This window comes from Nansenia antarctica, assembly GCF_963989245.1.
Source record: "Nansenia antarctica genome assembly, chromosome: 10".
In the NCBI taxonomy this organism is placed as follows: domain Eukaryota; kingdom Metazoa; phylum Chordata; class Actinopteri; order Argentiniformes; family Microstomatidae; genus Nansenia; species Nansenia antarctica.
Window position 1 is genome coordinate 26,348,554 of NC_137680.1, and position 15,967 is coordinate 26,364,520.

Consider the following 15,967-nt stretch of genomic DNA (forward strand, 5'->3'; position numbering starts at 1 on the left):
AATCACTCCCTCAAGACAACCACACCCTCAAGACAACCACTTCCCCATTACACTACACCTGTCATAATCTACCTGTCATCTGTCAGTGGGGTTGTCAGCTAACCAAAATTGCAGGGCTGTTTAAATAGCTAAATAATAATAATAATAATAATAATAATAATAATAATTCAAGATTCATGATTTTTTATTGCCATGTGTGCCAAAAGTGTATTTACATCCCATTACAAGTACAAGAGTAAAATTCATGGCAATGGAAAACATTTGGCAAGATACAATTGCGCAATACAATAATAGAATGGTAAAAAATAATAATGTTGTCCGCGTGCACATGCATTTATCATTATAGTCCATAAAGCATCTAGTGGGACTTCAGCGTAGTTCCTTCCCATCCCATCTAGGCATCAAAGATGTAATAAAAAAAGAAGACAGTACATTTCAAATGATTGCCCACTGTTACCAACACCACTTTTACGAAATAGCCTACTACTATCTTCATAAAATAGAATTGCTTATACAATGACAAATACCTGAAGTGCTGGTGACTCTCATCAAGGTGTCATCTCTCAGAACCTCTCACCTCCTCATTCTGTAACACAGATGTCAGGTCAGAGGTGTGGACACTTCTCTAGTGTAGGTTTTCCATAGACTCAGTGTACTGTACTTGTACTGAAGTAGGCTAGTGAAATCATTTAAATTCACAGTATTATTCTACAGCAAATCTACATATCAATGAATTAATCATTATTTTTGATTCCACACAACATTACCGTTCATTACAAAAGCATTTACTTTTTCTATAATCTATTACATCTCTAACAAAGCTAGCTAGCTAACAAGCTAACACTTGTTTGGCTAGCTGGTACACACAAACACACTAAAATGGTGCATGAAACATATTACAGTATGTTGCATGTTTAGTAGGTCTGCAACAAATTTATTTATTCATTATGTTTTATCTTTGACAACGTATTTCTTCCTCCCACCATCTCCTATTAGTTTTGGAGAGGGGTGGCATAATTGTGGTGAGCAGTTTCAGTGGTCTGATAACTGATGCTAACAAAGGCGCATACAACACATGTAACTCACTAAAACTTACCTAAGAACACAGCAGACGGTCTGTCTGTAGACGACTGTCCCATGAAAGTGAAGTGGAGATCAATGTCTGAAATTCTGTTGTCTTCTTCGTCATCTTCAGATTCGGAGTTCGGAGTTCCCGTTATGTATAGTCCAATATGAAGGAGTTCATTAATTGCCCACTGTCGATATTTCTACCGGCTTCAGAAATTCTGTTGATAGCGTTAGCTAGAGCGTCCGCATCCATCTTTTTGTCAACAGGTCCAGACGCACATGGCTACTTAAATACAGCTGGAGTGGGCGTGGCTACACACACTGCCACACTAATACGAATAATACCCCCCACCCGACTTTGCTAACTAAATGTAGGTATTTAGTGAATGTAAAACTATTGGATATGATATCGAGTGGGTTCTTCATCGCTTCGTTTGTCGTCCTATGCCAAAAACCGGAAAACACAGACCTTTGAAACCGTGTCACATATAAATATTCTTGGCCAGAGAATTGCACTGCTGGAGGCTGGGCTCTCCCCCTCTGTATGCGTCAGGTAGGTTTCCCTGCTCTCCGGGGCGTGTCTGTGGAAGGGAACCTCTCAGTAGAGGAGTTTTGAGTCCAACTTAGGCCCAGTCAGTCGGTCCTCCTTGATGCAGCACACCTGTGCTGGTGCCTATTTAGGCTGTGCTGGTTTCACCAGTCTGTCTCTCTCTCTCTCCATATATCTATATAGCCAATATGGACCTATCGCTAAGCCACGCCCCCTTTGAAAACTCGGACAAACAAACAGCGTTTCACTGACAGTGAATGATTGACCGACCGTGACTGAATGACATTCAATGACTGACAATGGCGGGAGTTGGCAAATTTCTGATTTACCACAGCAAGTAATAAACATGTTTTTTAAAGATGACAAGATTTTTTGTCTAGAAGCTTTTCACCATCAGATATTAGCGAGTTGTTTGTCTGAGTTTTCTGCCTGTAGTGACTTTTGCTGTGATATGATTGGACAATTTCTATTTTGGGGGCGTGGCTTAGCAATAGGTCCATTGACTATCATCCCCAACCACAGCCCATTGTTACGGTCTCCTCCCTCCACTGCTGTCTGGTTCTGGTTCTGTGTTGCAGGATGGCAGTGGGGGGAGGAGGCTGTGCTGGTTTCATCAGTCTCTCTCTCCCTCCCTCTCTCTCTCTCTCTCTCTCTCTCTCTCTCTCTCTCTCTCTCTCTCTCTCTCTCTCTCTCTCTCTCTCTCTCTCTCGGGTACTTTATTTGTCACATGCACAGAAATACAAAGTAAAACATGCAGTGAAATGAAATGGGACTAGACACTCAACACTGTACACTGTGCCAGAAAAGAAAAAGACAATAGTAACAATGAAAAAGACACAGGACAGGAGAGACATAAAGTGCTGAACATAAAGTTCTGTGCAAGTAGCAATAGTATCCTGCGCTATGTGAAAAGACTAATTTTAAAAAGGCAGTAGCCTAGCACAGTACAAGGGAACCAATTAAAAACCAGTTAATAAATAGGTGTGCTTTAAGAGATAAAATAGGTGTGCTATTAAGAAATAAATAGGTAATAAATAGGTGTGCTACGGTCCTTCTACCTCTAGTGTCTTTCGTTAAGCATGCGGATGGCCTGGAGGAAGAAACTATTTTTGACTATCTCTCTCTCTCTCTCTCTCTCTCTCTCTCCATACAGAAAGCATACTTTTTGATCCTTTGTTAGTGGCAAACCTTTTTTCCTTTGTTTACACTTTACAACATTTCACAGTCATTTTACAGATCACTCGCCCACCACACCCTACACCATTGATGATACTGACTATCACATCTAATCTCTGTTTTAAACCTTAAGTTCACAGTCATGACACGCAGAGACCTGTGTTGTCACCTGTGAGTCGGAAGGGGGGAAAAGACAGGAAGAGTTGCGTGTCGTCTTCATAGCAGTGGTAGGATGAACAACGCGAGGAGATTACTGAGCCAAGAGATTTGGTGTAGAGGAAGAACAGTAAAGGCCCAAGGACGTGGTGAGGGCTCCGTCGCTGGCCGCTGGCTGATTGTGAAAATGTAAGGATACTGGGTGGTAGAACGCACATATCTAGGAAAAGTCAAGAAAGGAGGGTCCTGAAATTTGAAATTTTGCTAAGATATAAAATGTTTCTCTTTAAAGCCGGATTGGTGAGGGTCAAGGAGGTTATTCTGAAGGAGATAGAGAGACAGATGGTGGGATGCAGCACGTTCAAGGGTTTTAGAGAGGAAGGAGAGGAGGGATACCGGTCTGTAGTTGTGGATGGAAGACAGGACAAGAGGTTTTTGAGAAGAGGCTTGAAGCAAATCGTCTATCCATTAGTCATCATAACAAAAAGTAATCGATGCCAAAACCACCAGTTACAATTCTAGAAGAAAGATGGTTTACTTTTTTTCACACACACACACACACACACACACACACACACACATAGCAGGCATATACACACTTTTGAAGATCCGATGCTGTGTGGTAGTGGCCTATATTTAGAGGGTGTGTCTCTGCTTTGCCCCCATTTCTTCCCTCCCTTTTCTCACCTCCAAAGCCAGGTTTCTCAGAACAGAACACTCCAGGGAAACCACGCTCTCTGCGCTCTCTTTAACGGCGTTTAACCTCAGCTCATCAACGCTGCGTCGGCGTGCCAAAGTGTAAATGATAATGGGAAAAATATGCAGCGGAGGGGGGGGGGGGGGGAGCAGAGGAGGTGGTCCACCGCAACTGTAGATTAGCATCTACTCACTCCTCTCACACACGCGCACCTGAGGCTCCGGCGTGCGTGAGAAACAAGCGTCAGTTGGGGATTTGACCACCAACCTCTGAATAGCAATGAGGTGTGTGATGTTTCCACGACGATGAAAGCCACACGCACGACCACTGTGTTGGAGCCACCGCCCTGGTTTCAATAATGTAAAATAGGACAAAAAACAAATACCGCCACTCATCCGTAATCAGACTTAGCTGAGGTGGCAGGGAAGCGTCATCAACTTGTGTTGCTGGTCTGTTTGGACGAGCACTTTGGTTAGGCTAACTCTTGAGTACTAGACCAGGGGAGGCTGGTGGAGGTAGAAATCTCATTACAGGTTCATTGTATGTCATGCAATGGAATGGAATCAAATACATTTTAATGTTATTTAATCAGGAAAAGTATGTATGTATGTATGTATGTACACTGAAAAAATATATAAACGCAACACTTTTTTGGCTTAAATTTTTTACGAGTTGAAATCAAAGATATAATACTTTTTCTATGTACACAAAAGGCCTATTTCTCTCAAATTATGTTCACAAATGTGTTTAAATCTGTGTTAGTGGACACTTCTCCTTTGCCGAGATAATCCATCCACCTGACAGGTGTGACATATCAAGATGCTGATTAGACAGCATGATTATTGCACAGATGTGCCTGAGGCTCACAATAGTAGGATAGGAGGAGTGTAGGAATAGGAGGGTGCAATTGGCAGGAATGTCCACCAGAGCTGTTGCCGGTGAATTTAATGTATGTATGTACATTTGCATTTACATTTTCGGCATTTAGCAAACACCTTTAACCAAAGCGACTATGCAATTGTCTATATACATTAAGTGAACAGTCTATGCATCAGGAATCACAAGAAATAATAATCTATGCCAACACCTGGGGCCGTGGGCAGCTACAATGCTCGCTACAAGAAAGATGTTTTAAAAAAAAAAATGTATTGTAGATAATTAAAAAAAGGCTTAGGGGGCAAAATATGCCTTAAGATAGGACATGGGACAATATAAGGATATGACCCCCGTCGCTAATGAACATACCATCTGACCAGAGCCACTATCAACATCCAGGGAACTGTGTCAAAGAGCTCCATAACAATGATCACGAGGATGGGTTAGAAACACAGAAACACACCAGGAGAAACACACACACACACACACACACACACACACACACACACGCAGGCCGGGGAGGCAGTACTCACCTGTCATACTCCAATGAAAACAGCTGTTACGAAACCTATACAAATAATTAAAATAATAATTATGGGGCTTCCGGTTTTGACATGGCTGAGTGAGGATGTGCTCCATAGCCTCTCCACTGAACTTTCATATAGTATATGTTTTACACATTTAGCGATTGAATCTTTAAAACACATGGTTACAGCCCTATGTTCCCTCAGCCCTATGTTCCCTATGTTCCCTCAGCCCTATGTTAAGCCTTAAGAATGGCGTCCCTCAGGGATCGGTCCTGGCCCCCCTCCTCTATAATATACACCTATGACCTGCCCAACACACTCTCGCGGAAGTACACCTACGCAGACGACCTCGCAGTGGTGTACTCTGCTGGAAATTGGCAGTCTGTGGAGGGGATTCTGAGCCAGGACATGCAGACACTAGTGGCATACTTCCGGAAATGGAGATTGAAGCTTAGCGAGGCAAAGACGGTGTCGGCTGCCTTCCACCTTAACAACAGGGAGGCTAAACGTGAGCTTAGAGTACACCTAGATGGAACTCCCCTGCCATGTTCCGCTGAGCCAATCTATCTCGGCGTGACATTGGACAGGACGCTCACGTTTCGCCGACACCTCGAGTCACTGCGCAAGAAGTTAACAGCTCGTGTGGCGTTGATGAGGTGACTGGTTGAATCGGGCTGGGGCGCCGGCGCAAGGACCTTGCGCACGGCAGCCCTAGCCCTCGTTTATTCAACTAGTGAATACTGCGCCCCAGTATGGTGTCGCAGTGCCCACACCCGCCTCATCGACTCGCCTATAAACGAAGCCTTGCGCATTGTGACAGGATGCCTGCGTCCTACCCCCGTGGACAACCTTCCCATCCTAGCAAGCATCCAGCCCGCAGGCCTCCGCCGCATGGGAGCCACAGCACGTCTCGCCTGCCGGGCCGTGGAGCTTAATAACCATCTGCTCCATGATAGGCTGACTATAACAGCGGATTATATGTGGCGCGCGGAGTGGGAGGCTAACACCTCCAAACTCCGCGACCACATCCCAGTCGCCGGCCCTGAGCCCCTCGGGATGGACTTGCCAAGGCTATCCTGGGTGAGGCTCAATCGTCTCCGGACCGGCGTCGGGCGTTTCCGCTCATCAATGCACAGATGGGGCTTGGCCCCAAATGCGTCGTGCGAGTGTGGCGCAGAGGACCAAACCGCAGACCATGTTATCCTCGATTGCCCGGTGTACCACCCACCCAACGGGATGCATGGTCTGTCGGTATTAGATGACGAGACGATGTCGTGGCTTCTGGAGGGGTGTCCAGAAATATAGCCCGGGTGAGCCCCTCAACCAGGTCTCGGGGTGGTAAAAGGGTAGCCCCTCGGCCCGAGCATGGTGGAGTGGAGAGGAAAACAACTACCCATACGCCGAAGAAGAAGCCCTATGTTCCCTATGTTCCCTCAGCCCTATGTTCCCTATGTTCCCTCAGCCCTATGTTCCCTATGTTCCCTCAGCCCTATGTTCCCTATGTTCCCTATGGGGATGCTGTGGGAACATAGGGAACATAGGGCTGTGGGAACATAGGGCTGTGGGAACATAGGGCTGAGGGAACATAGGGCTGAGGGAACATAGGGCTGTGGGAACATAGGGCTGTGGGAACATAGGGCTGAGGGAACATAGGGCTGAGGGAACATAGGGCTGTGGGAACATAGGGCTGAGGGAACATAGGGCTGTGGGAACATAGGGCTGAGGGAACATAGGGCTGTGGGAACATAGGGCTGAGGGAACATAGGGCTGAGGGAACATAGGGCTGTGGGAACATAGGGCTGAGGGAACATAGGGCTGTGGGAACATAGGGCTGAGGGAACATAGGGCTGAGGGAACATAGGGCTGAGGGAACATAGGGCTGAGGGAACATAGGGCTGAGGGAACATAGGGCTGAGGGAACATAGGGAACATGCTGTCCACACTTCTGACAACCCTGGCACGGCTCTGCTCTTTGATGCGTCAGTCAAAGTGCCTGTCTTATACAATGTAAGACTGTCCATCGCATTCATTATACTAATGCTAGACTGGCACCATGGATATTTCCTGGAGGTACAAGTGACGCTGTGCAACCGCTGTGGACAATCACCTGCTGATCTCGTCCACTTGTCTGATTTCTGGACAGACATTTTAAATCCTTTAGGGGGATATCTGGTGTGGGAACCGCTCCGTCCGATCCTCTTACGGTCTTGTTTGTTTGGTGCCCCGCCCCGCCCCCGCCCCCCTATGTGCCCCTTCCCCCCCCCCCCCCCCCCAGACGCCTCATACTTCTCAAATGGAAACATGCATCACCACCTACCCACACTAGATGCATCGAGGATGTATTACGTTTCATCCGAGTTAAGAGCAGATTCGATTTTTCCCTGAAAGGTTCACTGAGAAACATTGAAAAAAACATGGACACCTTTTCTGTAAAGACCTTGACAGTTGTTCCAGAGGATAGGGATAACTACAACATCAGATAGAATGTTCTGCATAGAAATATATATTTATGTATTTATTTATTTTTTCTTGTTATTGTAATATTTTTGTCTGCTCTGTTTTTATAACTCTATGCTATGTGGGAGGGAGTGAGGGAGGGACAGACGGATGGACGGACGGAGGGAGGGAGCGAGGGAGGGAGGAAGGGATGGAGGGAGGGAGGGACGGATGGATGGACAGAGGGAGGAGCGAGGGAGGGAGGGAGGGACCGAGGGTGGGCGGGATGGAGGGAGGGAGGGACGGACGGAGGGAGGGAGGAGGGAGTGAGGGAGGGAGGGACGGACGGACGGAAGAAGGGAGGGAGGGAGGGAGGGATGGACGGACGGAGGGAGAGAGGGAGGGAGGGACGGGGGTAGGGAGTGAGGGAGGGACGGACAGAGGGAGGAGGGAGGGAGGGAGGGAGGGAGGGAGGGACAGACGGACGGACGGAGGGAGGGAGGAGGGAGGGAGGTATGCATACGTATGATTGTTTATGTTATGCTGAATAATTGCAAATCTCAATAAACAAAAGAGGAGAGATTTTTTTAAATGTGTGACTGTGTCACCTAATGACATAACAAATCGATTAACATCATATTATGAACCATAGAGTCAACACTTAAGCCAAAGGTTTATGTAAAGAGTTAGACACAAAACTGTAGCATCTATTTAACTGCCACACTCATAGTGTAATTGTGATGAATATCCTTTGCCCATGTCTGGTCAACAATAAGAAAATAAACGATTTTCTCTAAACAAGTTCAAGGGAGTTTTCTTTGTGCTTGTGTGCTAAGGGGGGTCTCCCAAGCTCTGCCTCTCTACCAAGCTTCACTACAGGAAGTAGTAGGGGAAGGAGAGAAGGGATACCTGTCTGTGGTTGTGGACAGAAGATGGATCAAGGGTTGGTTTCTTGAGGAGAGGCTTGACTATGTGGCTATCTTGAAGGCAGCCGGGACAGATCCTGTTGATAAGGAGGTGTTCATTAGGAAATGGGAAATGGGAAATGGACTGCACTTATATAGCGGCTTTATCCAAAGCGCTTTACAACGGCCTCAATGGCCTTCACCCATTCACACACACATTCACACACCAATGGCGGCAAGCTACCATTTGGGGGTTTAGTGTCTTGCCCAAGGACACTTCAACATGTGGCCAGCCGGGGCTCGAACCGCCGATCTGCCAACCTTGCGATCATTAGACGGCGGTTTATGGAGTGTCTCCCTTGGTCATAGAACGTGATTACAGTTAATGTAAAATAAATAAAATAAAAAGAAGAAGAAAAAAGGGAAGTTAGTCAGTAGAAACTACCTGGCAGGCCTCACAGCCTTACACAAACACAGCACTCCTACACAACTGAATAAGCTAAATGCTATTTCACTTACTTACATCTGGGAAACAGATGTGTCCACTCCCTCAGTCCAAATGTATTTCACCCCCCCCCCAACATGGAGCCCCCCCCCCCCAACATGGAGCCCTCTATGGAGGCCCCCCCCCCCCCCCCAATGCTGCCTTCTCAGAGCTGCCTTCTGCAACTTGCTCTCTTTGCTCAACACCCACACCCACACATTGCTCAACACCCAACACCCAAGACTCGGCCATTGCAGAATATTCCACTTCTTTGCCTTACAAACCTCCTGGGTTGCTTACGCAGTATGTTTTGGGTCATTGTCCATCTGTACTGTGAAGCGCCGTCCAATAAAGCTTTCTGAGTTTTGGCTGAAATTTGAGCAGACAGTATATCCCTAAACGCTTCAGAATTCATCTGTCTGCTTCTGTCTTCTGTCACATCATCAATAAACACTAGTGACCCAGTGCCATTGGAAGCCATGCATGCATGCCCATGCCATCACATTGCCTCCACCATGTTTTACAGATGATGTGGTATGCTTCGGATCATGAGCCGTTCCAAGCCTTCTCCATACTTTTTTCTTCCCATCATTCTGGTACAGGTTGCTCCTAGTTTCCTCAGTCCAAAGAATGCTGTTCCAGAATTGGGCTGTTTTTTTTTTTTAAATGTTTTTTGGCAAAGTCTAATCTGGCCTTTCTATTCCTGAGGCTTATGGCTTGCACCTTGTGGTGAACCATCTGTATTTGCTCTTGTGAAGTCTTTCTTTTATGGTACACTTAGATAATGATCTGCCTACCTCCTGGAGACTGTTCTTCACTTGGCTGGATGTTGTGAAGGAGTTTTTCTTTACCATGTAAAGGATCCTGCGATCATCCACCACTGTTGTCTTCCATAGACGTCCAGACCTTTTTGTGGTGCCAAGCTCACCAGTGCGCTCTTTCTTTCTCAAAATGTACCAAACTGTTGATTTGGCCACTAATGTTCCCGCTATCTCTCTGATGGATTTTCTTTGCAAATGCAAATGCCACACTTGGAATCAACTCAGACCTTTTACCTGATTAATCGATAAGGAAATAATGAAGGAATAGCCCACACTGGTCCATGAAACAGCTTTTGAGTCAATTGTCCAATTACTTTTGGTCCCTTGAAAAAGAGGGAGCTACATATTAAAGAGCTGTAATTCCTAAACCCTTCCTCCAATTTGGATGTGAATTTCTTGTCCACATACAGTGGGATACGTTGCTCTCTATCAATCACAACTCTGTTACCATTTGGCCGCCGAATATGATCTCTGGCTGTCGAAAGCATCAACCTGCTTCTTCATAATGGCATATGAGGGCATTTTCAATTAAACGGATGGACCATTTGTGTGCTGCAGAATAACGTCATGGACATTGGATTCTGCTGTGCGCAAATCCACGACACAATGGGAGTTGTGGAACGGCAGTTTGACAGTTTCTATGATCGACTCCAGCAGAAATACGTCACACTCGTTCTGACAGACAACGCCCGGAGTAAACAGCCAATCAGAGATGAGAGGAAACCTTTATTCTACAACAGCATGTTTGGATACTGGATTCTGATTGGCTAGCAACAGTGGGAAATATCCCAACAACCTTCAGTTCAGACCGCATTTCCAGTATCAATGCGCCTCCCAATTAATTTGATTAAGAACACCTGTGCTGACCTACAATGCAATCCGGTTGTTAAGTCTGACGTCAAAAGTGACGTTTAGCCATTTCCGGGTCCAAACTAGAAATTCCCCGCACCAGAATACCAGTGTACTAAAGTGGTAGAATGACAGTTCAATAGTTTTTTAGACTCGGATCTATTCATACAACAATGAATATGAATATTCATACAACAAGGGACACAGCACTTTCCCGTTTTCTCCATATTGTCAGGGTATTTGAGCCTCGGAAAAGCGCTATAATTATTATTATTATTTCGGCATTTCGAAGACAGCGCCTCAGCCAACTTTGGACCCGGAAATACGTCACGACTTAACAACCGAATGGTTGATCTTGTTTATGGGACTATAGTCTGTGGCGGAAGGATATATGTATTCTGAAACGATTAATGATTGTAAATACATTGATTTAATGTTACAACTGTGTATTTATTTTTTATATTATGTGGTGGCTGTTGTAGAAAAGCAATTTAACATTGGAGGGCGGGGGTTGTGGACTCATTTACCACTGCACTGGGTTTTCCTACTCGGCTTCGCCTCGTGCCACAACCCTGTACCAGTGGTAAATGTCTCCAGAACAGTGGCGGCTGGTGCTAAAATGTTTGGGTGGGGCACAGGTTATGGGGGAAGAATATCAACTTTAAAATCTGGATTTACAGTAAATTTTAGCATGAGAATAGCTCTACCCCCCTGTACAGACCTCGCCATCCCCTCTACCCCCCTGTACAGACCTCTTCATCCCCTCTACCCCCCTGTACAGACCTCTTCATCCCCTCTACCCACCTCTACAGACCTCTTCATCCCCTCTACCCACCTCTACAGACCTCTCCATCCCCTCTACCCACCTCTACAGACCTCTCCATCCCCTCTACCCCCCTGTACAGACCTCTTCATCCCCTCTACCCCCTGTACAGACCTCTCCATCCCCTCTACCCCCTGTACACACCTCTCCATCCCCTCTACCCCCCTGTACAGACCTCTCCATCCCCTCTACCCCCTGTACAGACCTCTCCATCCCCTCTACCCCCTGTACAGACCTCTTCATCCCCTCTACCCTCCTCTACAGACCTCTTCATCCCCTCTACCCTCCTCTACAGACCTCTTCATCCCCTCTACCCCCCTGTACAGACCTCTTCATCCCCTCTACCCCCCCTGTACAGACCTCTCCATCCCCTCTACCCTCCTCTACAGACCTCTCCATCCCCTCTACCCTCCTCTACAGACCTCTCCATCCCCTCTACCCCCCTGTACAGACCTCTTCATCCCCTCTACCCCCCTGTACAGACCTCTTCATACCCTCTACCCCCCTGTACAGACCTCTTCATCCCCTCTACCCCCCTGTACAGACCTCTTCATCCCCTCTACCCCTCTGTACAGACCTCTTCATCCCCTCTACCCCCCCTGTACAGACCTCTTCATCACCTCTACCCCCCTGTACAGACCTCTTCATCACCTCTACCCCCCCTGTACAGACCTCTTCATCACCTCTACCCCCCTGTACAGACCTCTTCATCACCTCTACCCCCCCCTGTACAGACCTCTTCATCACCTCTACCCCCCCAGTTTTCTCTACAATTTCTACAATTTTCTCTCTACAGTTTCTACACGTCAACGTGTACCGAAACACTTGTTTCCAACGTGGTCCTACGTTTCTCCTACACCAAGACACATACAAAGAGCATAGAAACATACAAAGAGCATAGAAACATACAAAGAGCATAGAAGATACAATCAGAATACAGTCTGCCATTCCTTCTCCCAGCATCGATTTGGTTTTCCTATCATGACTGAAGGACAGATGATTCACTTACTTACACAAGTTTGACTTCGGTAATAGGTCCAGTTGCAATATCAAGTTGGGAACAAAAGATGCCTCCTTCTAATCCATTTGTTCAATTTGTTTACAAAGTCCGGTAGTGGAAAGCAGAACAACGCATTTGTTACTTCACATCCCGCTAGCCATGTTTTCTTCTCATACCAACCCCTCGTAAATCCTCGGTTATACGATTTTCCAATTTTCCCTGCCTTATAAACTTGCTTTATAATTAAATTTGGTCTGGGTGGTCCTAATTCCTTTACTGTTAATTTCTCCTGGTTGCTACGACGGCTGAACGGTGTTTCTTTTAAAGATTCAACCGAGTTGTTCAGAACATTACTAGCCATGGTGAAGCAGGTGAACGAACGTGACGCCGGCCGTATGACATGACGTAAGCACGTACGATTCTTTGTGCATGTCCCAAAACCCCATAGACAAATGACCGAATGGCCTGAAGTTACCAAAATAGATTTTACATGCAAGTCTACGAGAACAGCCTAGTGCAATTTCGAGTAGACTGAAAGTTGCCCTGAAAGGGGCGGGACTTGAAGCTGATTGGAACATACTCCACAGAACACTAGCTGATTGGACTATGATATACTCCACAGAACACTAGCTGATTGGACTATGATATTCAGAAGCAACACTGTCTAGAAGTCATAGAAAAAAAATCTCTCTCTTCTCCCTTTGGTGGGGCATTGTCCAATTGCCCCTAATGAACCAGCCTCCCCTGCTCCAGAACCCCCTTCCTCTCATGGTAAATTGCTTACTTTTATAACATTCTGGACAATATCAGTGTTAAAATGAAAGCTAGTTTTTTTTTTAATCATTTTGGTTAGATAACTTTCCTTGGTTTGGTCGATTGCACAAAACATTTCGATGAAGCCAAACTGCAGTGCCTATCAAAATATGCAAGGTACTTTGACTTTGTTAGACTAAAGGATGATCTTATCGGATTGTATAGTTCACAAACGAATGCAATGATGCGACAAAGTTCCTCCAGCTGTTGTTCACTATACCAGCTACAACAGCGTCCGTTGAAAGGTCCTTCTGCTGCTTTGAAACGACTCAAATCATACGTCAGAATCGGACTGACCAAGGATGACTTCCATCCCCGGCAATCAAACTCTATTGAGACGGAGAGACTTTTAAAACTAAAAGAAAAATAAAGAGGCCTTCCATAACAAAGTCAGTGACATCTTTGTCCAGAAGGATAGCCGAATGGACTTAATTTACAAGTAAAGGTAAGACCATGCAATATATATTTCATTCGTGTTGAATGAGTATGAATAGTGCAACTGCATTTGTCTTTAAAACGTGAATCGAATACATAACTTACCAGTATACGTGTGTTATATAGAATGAAATATGAAACATACTAATAGTCATTGTGCAACCTGCCATTTGACCTATCGCTAAGCCACGCCCCAAAATAGAAGTTGTCCAATCATATCACAGCAAAAGTCACGACAGGCAGAAAACTCAGACAAACAACTCGCTAATATATGATGGTGAAAAGCTTCTAGACTAAATATTCTTGTCATCTTTAACAAAACATGTCTATTACTTGCTGTGGTAAATCAGAAATCAGAAATTTGCCAACTCCCGCCATTGTAAGTCGTTGAATGTCATTCAGTCACGGTCGGTCAGTCAGTCACTGTCAGTGAAGCGTTGTTTGTTTGTCAGAGTTTTCAAAGGGGGCGTGGCTTAGCGATAGGTGCATTGAATGGTGAATTAAAGCTACCTCTATCGGGGTTCATATGTGTGTAAATCTGTCTCTACTAGCCAGTACCACCCAACCATAGACCTCACCGCACGTCACTGGCACACACACACACACACACAGACGTAAACACACACACAGAGCAGCACAGGAATAGCTCTCTATCCTAAACACACACACACACACACACTCTCAAACACTCTCTCTCTCTCTCACACACACACACACACACACACACACACACACACACACACACACACACACACACACACACACACACACACTCACTGAGGTGGATAACTAGAGAATACTCTGCTTTTACAAAAATGTTATGCTGTTTTCAAATGAAACAAAACTTCCTGCTCCTGTGATGCTTTTGGAATTTGTTTGTTCTTGTTTGGCAGCTGAGGTCTCTCTACCAGGGTTAACTAGCTGAGGTCTCTCTACCAGGGTTAACTAGCTGAGGTCTCTCTACCAGGGTTAACTAGGGGAGGTCTCTCTACCAGGGTTAACTAGCTGAGGTCTCTCTACCAGGGTTAACTAGCTGAGGTCTCTCTACCAGGGTTAACTAGGGGAGGTCTCTCTACCAGGGTTAACTAGCTGAGGTCTCTCTACCAGGGTTAACTAGGGGAGGTCTCTCTACCAGGGTTAACTAGGTCACCTGAGGTCTCTCTACCAGGGTTAACTAGGTCACCTGAGGTCTCTCTACCAGGGTTAACTAGGTCACCTGAGGTCTCTCTACCAGGGTTAACTAGCTGAGGTCTCTCTACCAGGGTTAACTAGGTCACCTGAGGTCTCTCTACCAGGGTTAACTAGGGGAGGTCTCTCTACCAGGGTTAACTAGCTGAGGTCTCTCTACCAGGGTTAACTAGCTGAGGTCTCTCTACCAGGGTTAACTAGGGGAGGTCTCTCTACCAGGGTTAACTAGCTGAGGTCTCTCTACCAGGGTTAACTAGCTGAGGTCTCTCTACCAGGGTTAACTAGGGGAGGTCTCTCTACCAGGGTTAACTAGCTGAGGTCTCTCTACCAGGGTTAACTAGCTGAGGTCTCTCTACCAGGGTTAACTAGCTGAGGTCTCTCTACCAGGGTTAACTAGGGGAGGTCTCTCTACCAGGGTTAACTAGGTCAACTGAGGTCTCTCTACCAGGGTTAACTAGCTGAGGTCTCTCTATCATGTTTAACTAGGTCAACTGAGGTCTCTCTGTCATGTTTAACCAGGTCAACCATCCATGTACTTAGTCTAAGGCTCAACCCCATAGGGTTCGTGTTAGGCTTAGGATCTGTTCTTCAGCAAAGAACATTTTGATGGATCTGATCGTTTTTTGGTTATTGATTATGGTGGAGGATATAGATCTCTCGTCATAGATATCAATCTCTCGATATAGATGTCTCTCGTCTCTTGTCTCTCGTCTTTGCCGACACTGTCAACAAGGCTCTACTAGCCTGAAACCACGCAAACACAACCCCTGTGACAATGTATGTACCGGTATGTATGTATGTATGTATGTATGTATGTATGTATGTATGTTTGTATGTGTGTATCATGTATGTAAGAAATTGTCATCAATTATCAATCCACACACAATAGCCCATGATGACAAAGTGAAAACAAGTTTAGAAATGTCTGCAAATGTATTAAAATTGAAACACAGAAATACCTCATATGCATAAGTATTCATACTCTTTTGCAATGACACAACATTAGCTAAAATGCTAAAATGTCATCAACAAATCACTCAATATGTTGAATTGAGTCCAACTTAATGCAATCTAATAGTTAATGTAATTTGGAATCAATCTCTTCTGATTTGCATATCAACACACTGTGTGGATCAGGTTGTCATTATAAATTGACAAATGGA